At 44.9% G+C, this 9,187-nt stretch overlaps 1 pseudogene; it reads right to left on the minus strand.

Moving 5' to 3' along the window:
• Positions 1-6,125: 6,125 nt before the first annotated feature.
• On the minus strand, positions 6,126-7,022 carry LOC122758030 (annotated as a pseudogene).
• Between the last annotated feature and the right edge of the window lie 2,165 nt (positions 7,023-9,187).

The following is a 9,187-nucleotide window of genomic DNA, read 5'->3' on the forward strand; positions in this document are numbered from 1 at the left end:
TGCAGCGGATGCTGCGGAACCTCCTGTCAGACACCAGCAGGGAGAACAGTCCATGGTGGGGGTGGGTGTGGTCAGTGAGGATCCGGTGAGCCCTGGTTAGGCAGCGCCAGTGTGCAATGTCCTTGATGGGTGGGAGTGGAGTCCCAATGATCTTCTCCGCTGTTCTCACCACCCTCTGCAGAGACTTCCAGTCGGGGGCCTTGCAGCTCCCTGAACAGACGGAGATGCCACTGGTCAGCAGGCTCTCGATGGTCCCTTTGGTGGAGAGGATGGGAGGGGGGAGAGACATCCTTCCTCAGTGGAGTGGTTAGGTTGGTACGCAAACTGGAGCGGGTCGTATGATGGAGGCAGTATGGAAATGATGTGGTCCTTAACCACCCGCTCGAAGCACTTCATGATGGTCGTTGTTAGTGCAACAGGGCGAAAGTCATAAAGGCATGTGATGGTTGATTTCTTGGGCACTGGGATGATCTAGGCAGACTTAAAGCACGGGGAGACAATGGCCTGGGTCAGTGATGTGTTGAAGATGTCTGTGAGCACGCAGGCCAGCTGGTCTGCGCACTCCTTGATCAGCCGTCCTGGGATGTTATCAGGGCCATATGCTTTCCGTGTGTTAACTTTTCTCAGAGCTCTCGGTACGGCAGTGGATTCGAGCCTGAGTGCCTGTTCATCGTGGTGGGGGTGGCTTTCCTCGTGGGGGTGTTGTTCAGAGCTTCAAATCTCCCAAAGAAGTTGGGAAGCTGATGTCGTCTCGGCAGGGTGAGGGTGTGGCTTTGTAGTCTGTGACGGTCTTGATGCCCTGCCACAGTTGTCGGGTGTTGCTGGGATCATGGAAGAAACCTTGGACCTTCTTGCTGTGGGACCTTTTGCTGCCTTGATGGCCCGGTTCAGATTGGTCCTCGCTGTTCTGAGTGCCACCACTTCAGTTGTGCGCAACTCCTTAGTCATCCAAGGTTTCTGGTTGGCCCGTGTGACTATTGTCTTTTCTACTGTGACCTCCTCCATGCACCACTGAATGTAGCCGGTCACAGATGCAGCATACTCCTCCACATCTGTATGTTGATTGTCTGTTGCGGCCTCTCTGAACATGTCCCAGTCAGTGCACTCAAAACAGTCCTGTAGTGCAGACATAGAGTGCCTTGTGAAAGTATCCGGCCCCCTTGAACCTTTCAACCTTTTGCCACATTTGAGGCTTCAAACATAAAGATATACAATTGAAATTTTTTGTCAAGAATCAACAACAAGTGGGACACAATCGTGACGTGGAACCAAATTCATTGGATAATTTATACTTTTTTACAAATAAAAAACTGAAAAGTGGGGCGTGCAATATTATTCGGCCCCCTTGCGTTAATACTTTGTAGCGCCACCTTTTGCTGCAATTACAGCTGCAAGTCGCTTGGGATATGTCTCTATCAGTTTTGCACATCGAGAGACTGGAATTCTTGCCCATTCTTCCTTGCAAAACAGCTCAAGCTCAGTGAGGTTGGATGGAGAGCGTTTGTGAACAGCAGTCTTCAGCTCTTTCCACAGATTCTCGATTGGATTCAGGTCTGGACTTTGACTGGGCCATTCTAACACCTGGATATGTTTATTTGTGAACCATTCCATTGTAGATTTGGCTTTATGTTTAGGATCATTGTCCTGTTGGAAGATAAATCTCCGTCCCAGTCTCAGGTCTTTTGCAGACTCCAACAGGTTTTCTTCCAGAATGGTCCTGTATTTGGATCCATCCATCTTCCCATCAATTTTAACCATCTTCCCTGTCCCTGCTGAAGAAAAGCAGGCCCAAACCATGATGCTGCGGCCACCATGTTTGACAGTGGGGATGGTGTGTTCAGGGTGATGAGCTGTGTTGCTTTTATGCCAAACATATCATTTTGCATTGTGGCCAAAAAGTTCAATTTTGGTTTCTTCTGACCAGAGCACCTTCTTCCACATGTTTGGTGTGTCTCCCAGGTGGCTTGTGGCAAACATTAAACAAGACTTTTTATGGATTTCTTTGAGAAATGGCTTTCTTCTTGCCACTCTTCCATAAAGGAATGTATAGCAATACATTTCTGATCCTGGATGGCGCTGGTCATGGCGACACACAGCAAGAGTGTGTGGGAGTGATTGTGGGAACTGCGGTTTTTTAACTGTGGTTTTACCTGTGTTTTTAACGTTTTTAACGTCTTTTAAATACTTTAAATACCCGAGTCATCATGGATTTAGTGAGTGTTTTTTTCCTGAACTTGGTCGCTCTTGGGAGTGCTATAAGCGTCCAACAGAGCAACCAACCTGACAGGCTCCGATACAGCCGTGACTTCCTTATTCACTGCAGCAACTCAGGGGCAGTGATTTCACCTGATGGCAGGAGATCCGGAGGAATTGGGCTGGAGGCTCCCGTTCGGACCGGCTGGCATCGGTGGTGGCGGGGCATGCGGCTTTTCGGAGACCCGGAAGCCCTCGGCAGCGGACTGCGTCTCGAGTGAGGAGGCGTGGCCGGAGAGGAGGTGTGCGTCAGCGGCTGCGGAGACTGGGACTCCGCCGCTTGCCGCTCCCTTCAATTATCCTCGGCAACGCGCAGTCTCTGAGAAATAAGGTGGACGAGCTTCAAGCGAATGTGGAGCATATCTCGGAGTACAGGGATGCCTGTGTGATCGCTTTAACCGAGACCTGGCTGAAGGATTATGATCCGACTCAAGATTTTGACATTGATGGTTTTGGTCAGCCTTACCAGCTTGATCGTGACGCACAAATCACCGGCAAATCATTGGGAGGGGGCGTGTGCTTGTACGTCAATCCTCGTTGGTGTAAGTCTGTCAAAATAAGAGAATCCATATGCAGTCCCCACATCGAACTCTTATCAGTCTCACTGCGCCCATTTTATCTGCCAAGGGAAATCCCACAGGTGTTCCTGACAGTGGTTTATATACATCCCAGAGCTGATACGGCAGAAGCAGCGTCCACTATTGCTAAACTTGTGCACCAATTGCAAAATAAATGCCCTGATGCCCCACATTTTATCCTTGGTGATTTTAACACTTGTAGTCTGAAACAGCATCTTGGTCATTTGCACCAGTATGTAAAATGTCCAACGCGACATGGTAAAATACTGGACTTGTGCTACGGCACTATAAAGGGAGCTTACAAATCCTTCCCACTGGCTCCACTTGGCTTTTCTGACCACAGCTGTGTCTTGCTTGCTCCGGTCTACCAGCCGGCCCTCAAGAAGGGGAAAGTTGAGCGCAAAGAGGTCGCTCTATGGACAGAGAGCGCTATTCGGGAACTGAATGGCTGTTTGCATAATACGAACTGGGATGTTTTTAAAGACTCATGTACTAATTTAGATGAATTGACTGACACTGTGGTAAATTATATTACCTTCTGCGAAGAGATGATAATCCCAAGAAAGACAATCACACTGTATCCTAATAATAAGCCTTGGGTCAGCAAATCCCTCAAGAATTCTATCAATAAGAAAAAAATAGCTTACTATCAAGGAGACATATCTGAACAAAAAGAAGCCCAAAAATTGGTGAAAAGGGAAATCAAATTGGCCAAAATGCAGTACAAGGACAAGGTTCAGGATGAATTCAGGATGGGCAATTCTCGCTCCGCTTGGAGAGGAATTAAGTCCATGATGGGAATCCAGGACAAGAAGAAAAGAGTATCTAACAGTGACAAATCTGACTCTACCCTGGCAGAAGAATTAAATCAGTTTTATTTGAGATTTGATTCAATTGACTTCTCTGGAGAATTGTCTAAATTCAGGGAAGTTCCAGTAAGCAGTGGGATTCAGATAGATGAAATCAGTGTGTGGAGCAATTTTGGAAAGACTAACCCAAGGAAAAGTTATGGGCCAGATGGAATAAGTGGCCGACTACTTAAATGCTGTGCCCCATTCTTAAGTGAAATCTTTACATACATTTTCCAGTGGTCCTTGTCATTAAATAAAGTTCCCACATTATGGAAAGAATCCACTATTGTTCCCGTGGCAAAGGTACCATCCCCTAAGACATTAAATGATTATCATCCTGTGGCCCTCACCTCAGTGGTGATGAAGAGTTTTGAGCGTATAGTAAAAAAGAGCTTGCTTGCTATGACGCAGACCGTGATTGATCCCCTTCAATTCGCCTACCAACCCAGGAAAGGGGTGAAGGATGCTGTGGCGACACTATTGAATTTAATTGTCAGGCACCTGGAAGGCAGGAAAACACACATACGTCTATGTTTTGCTGATTTTTCATCAGCCTTCAACTGTATGCAGCCTCTTGTCCTTGCTCACAGGCTTTCAGAAATACCCAGTGTTGATTTGGGAACTATATGCTGGTTAGTTGATTTTCTGACAACTAGGCCTCAGAGAACTCGTGTTAATGAAACCCTGTCCGGGACTCTGTTGTGTTCCACAGGCTCGCCCCAGGGATGTGTCTTGTCACCTCTGCTGTTTATGTTGTACACTAATGATTGTAAGAGCACGTTTGAGTCTAGGCACATAATTAAATTTGCTGATGACTCCGTGATTGTCAGCCTCCTGCAGGACCATGAGGCGGGCCACGGACCGGTCCTGGACCATTTTGTTAGATGGTGTGATGATTCTTATCTGCAACTTAATGTGTCAAAAACGAAAGACATGAAAATTGATTTCCGTAAGAATCCACCTGTCACAGCCCAAACCTTTGTCAAAGGCACAGCTGTGGACACAGTCAACCATTATAAGTATCTAGGCACCATTCTGGATGATAAACTGTCTTTTGAGAGCAACTCAGATGCCATCTGCAGGAAAGTAAATCAGAGGTTGTTTTATTTAAGGAAACTGAGGTCTTTTAACGTTGATAAGAAGTTTCTTAAACTGTTTTACTCATCTTTTATTGAGTCTATCTTAACTTTTGCAATGATTTGTTGGTTTGGGAACCTCAGCATATCAAATAAGAATAAGATGAAGAATGTGGTCAAACTCTGCCAAAAAACAATTGGCATTAACTTGAATGACCTTGATAATGTTTATCAGGTCAGAGCCATTCAGAGGGCAAGGGCCATTCTGGCAAATCCTCTTCACCCTCTTCATGCAGAGTTTCGACTCCTCCCATCTAAGAGGAGGTACACATTCCCTTGTCAGGCCAAATCAAACAGATATTTAAAATCCTTTGTCCCGTCTGCCGTTAGATTCCTTAATACGCTGTAGGCGAACCTGTTGGGAAGGATGTACAGTACTGTTATCTGTGATGACTATATGTATTTATATGTATTTATTGTGTCATGTGTGTGCTATGTGAGCTCTACTGTGTTGAACTTTTGCTGTAAACCAAATTGCCCTTCGGGGACATTAAAGATTTTCAAATCAAATCAAATCAAATCAAAGGCCAGATTTGTGCAGTGTACGACTGATTGTTGTCCTATGGACAGGATCTCCCACCTCAGCTGTAGATCTCTGCAGTTCATCCAGAGTGATCATGGGCCTCTTGGCTGCATCTCTGATCAGTCTTCTCCTTGTTCGAGATGAAAGTTTGGAGGGACGGCCGGGTCTTGGTAGATTTGCAGTGGTCTGATACTCCTTCCATTTCAATATGATTGCTTGCACAGTGCTCCTTGCAATGTTTAAAGCTTGGGAAATCTTTTTGTATCCAAATCCAGCTTTAAACTTCTCCACAACAGTATCTCGGACCTGCCTGGTGTGTTCCTTGGTCTCATGATGCTCTCTGCGCTTTAAACAGAATCCTGAGACTATCACAGAGCAGGTGCATTTATACAGAGACCTGATTACACACAGGTGGATTCTATGTATCATCATCAGTCATTTAGGACAACATTGGATCATTCAGAGATCCTCACTGAACTTCTGGAGTGAGTTTGCTGCACTGAAAGTAAAGGGGACGAATAATATTGCACACCCCACTTTTCAGTTTTTTATTTGTTAAAAAAATATAAATTATCCAATGAATTTCGTTCCACGTCACGATTGTGTCCCACTTGTTGTTGATTCTTGATAAAGCCTCAAATGTGGCAAAAGGTTGAAAAGTTCAAGGGGGCCGGATACTTTCACAAGGCACTGTAAAAAGTCATAATCATATCCTGAGTGTGAGAGAGTGAATGTGTGTACACCACAGGAAAATCCCCCAGCAGTCTAGTTCTATAGTAGCATAACTAAGAGATGGTCCAGGTTTCCCTGAACCAGCTTTAATTATAAGCTTTATCATAAAGGAAAGTTTTAAGTTTAACTTTAAATACAGAGAGAGTGCCCGCCTCCCGAACTATCATTGGGAGCTGGTTCCACAGGAGAGGAGCCTGGTAACTAAAGGCTCTGCCTCCCATTCTACTCTTACAGACTCTGGGAACCACAAGTGAACCTGTATTTTGTGACCTAAGAGGTCTATTAGGGTGATAGGGTAAGACAAGGTCTTTCAGGTATGAAGGGGCCTGACCATTAAGTGCTTTGTACGTGAGGAGGAGGATTTTAAATTTAATTCTAAACTGTACAGGGAGCCAGTGTAGAGAAGCTAACACTGGAGTTATATGGTCTCTCTTTCTAGTTCCTGTCAGAACTCGTGCTGCAGCATTTTGAATTAACTGAAGGGTTCTAACAGACTTGTTAGAACATCCTGATAATAAGGAGTTACAGTAATCTAATCTAGATGTAACAAAAGCATGAACTAGTTTTTCAGCAGAAAGACAGAATGTTTCTAATTTTCATAATGTTCCGCAGGTGGAAGAAGGCTGTTCTGGAAATGAGTTTTATGTGTGAATCAAAAGACATTTCCTGGTCAAAAGTAAGTCCAAGGTTCCTCACAGGGGAACGAAGCCATGGTGATCGGAAAGTTTTTCTCTGAGGTGTTTAGGACGTAGAGTATAATGACCTCAGTTTTTCCTGAGTTTAAAAGTAGAAAGTTACAGGTCATCCAGGAATTAATGTCTCTGAGACATTCCTGAAGTTGAACAACCTGATTTATTTCATCTGGCCTCATTGATAAATATAGCTGTGTGTCATCTGCATAACAATGTATGTTATGCTTTCTAATAATGTTCCCTGGAGGAAGCATATATAAGGTAAAAAGTATAGGCCCAAGCACTGAGCCTTGTGGAACTCCACAATTAACTTTTGTTTGTAGTGAGGCTTTATCATTGACATGAAAAAACTGGAATCTATGAGATAAGTATGGGAAGGGAAGATTAGATATAGGTCGGTAATTAGCTAAAATATCTGGGTCAAGGGTCGCTTTTTTGAGAAGGGGTTTAATAACTGCTATTTTAAACGTTTGGGGCACATATCCAGTTAATAAGGATAGATTAATTTGAGTTAATATAGAGTTGTTAATTAAAGGAAACACATCTTTAAACAGTTTGGTGGGGACAGGATCTAACTGACAGGTTGATGGCTTAGATGATGAAACTAATGATGTTAACTCAGGGAGATCTATAGGGGAGAAACTGTCTAACTGTGCACCTGGTGCTTCTAAAGTCCTGTGCTAAAAGATATATGTACACATACAGTATGTATACACGGTCTAATGTGTTGTCTCCCCGTGTTGGAATGGTGACGTGCTGGTGGAATTTGGGCAGGATGTCTGTCATGTGTACGTGGTTGAAGTCTCCAGCTACCAGCCAAATACTACTGCTTACCAGCCACTGCGTAGACGCAACAGACCTGCACAGAGGACGATCACGGTGTGGCCCAGTGATGCTGACGCCGAACTGCAGGACTGCTTTGAGTGCACAGACTGGCATGTCTTTAGGGAAGCAGCTGATTGTCAGGGGGACATTGACCTGGAGGAGTACGCATCAGCTGTCCTGGGCTACATCAGCAAGTGTGTGGAGGACATTACAACAGTGATTGGACGCATCAGCAACAACGATGAGTCCATCTACAGGCGGGAAGTGGAACACCTGGAGGATTGGTGCAGGGAAAACAACCTCTGCATCAACACAAAGAAAACAAAGGAGATGATCGTGGACTTCAGGAGGAGCAGACATCCCCCCCATTCTCCCCTGCACATCGAAGGAACAGTGGTGGAAGTGGTCTCCAGCTTCAGGTACCTAGGCGTGCATCTCAAGGACGACCTCACTTGGAGCAGCAACACTTCCAGCCTGGTCCGGAAGGCACACCAGCGCCTGTACTTCCTCAGGAGGCTGTGACGCGCTGGACTAGGAAGGTCAGCCCTTATCAGCTTCTACAGATGTGTAGTGGAGAGAGTCCTGTGCTCCTGCATCACTGTGTGGCACGGCAGAGAAGAAGGCTCTGCAGAGAGTGGTGAAAGCTGCACAGAGAACTGTGGGCAGCAGCCTCCCCACCACCACGGACATCTTCACCTCCAGATGCAGGAAAAGGGCCACCTGCATCATGAGAAATCCCACCCACCCAGCACACACACTGTTCACCCCCCTCACCTCAGGCAGGAGGCTACGGAGCATCAAGAGCAGGACAACAAGACTGAGGAACAGCTTCTACCCTGGAGCTGTCAGACTCATGAACTCTCTGTAACCCCCATAGCCTTGCTGCCCCCACCCCACGGACTGTACTTTGCACATGCCCCCCCCACCCCAAAAAATAAGCCACCCCTCCACGGTCTGAACTGTTTGTTAATTGCAATTTATCACGAGTTAACTATGACATTAATGCGATTAATCACGATTAAAGATTCAAATTGTTTGACAGCACTAATACATGTACTACATGTTTTGTGACTTCTGAGCTGATGCTGCCTCTCAAATCTCTCAGCTGACAATTTCATGCCAATGATTTTAATGCACAGAATGTATTTATTTGATCTAATTGGTCATCCTCTGATTCTGATTCCTGTCAATCCATCGTTGTCACGGTAACTGACTGAAGTGTAACCAAAGAGTCGGCACAGAGGCGGAAAACTAAAAAGCTCTCTATTTAAAAATAAATGAGAGACTAATAAATGATTATATTCTTTGATTTCTTCTTTGTGGTTTAAAAAAGTTGTGACAAATGCTGTTGGTTTCAGGGAATTATTCTGGAGGTTTTCCTGGTGACGAGTATTTCATCAGCGTTTCATCAGATTATGAAAAATAAAATAAAACATTTCTCTTTTGTGGATGTTATGCTTGAAAAGGAAACAATGTCATGGATTTTTGTCCTACAACAAAGAAGTATGTTTATTTATCGTGTAAACAGTAAAGATTATTTCATTTCATGTTGAAGACATTTAGTGTTAGGAATCACTTAAAGCTGCAGTATGTGTTC

Source organism: Solea senegalensis, linkage group LG21 (genome assembly GCF_019176455.1).
Source record: "Solea senegalensis isolate Sse05_10M linkage group LG21, IFAPA_SoseM_1, whole genome shotgun sequence".
NCBI lineage: Eukaryota > Metazoa > Chordata > Actinopteri > Pleuronectiformes > Soleidae > Solea > Solea senegalensis.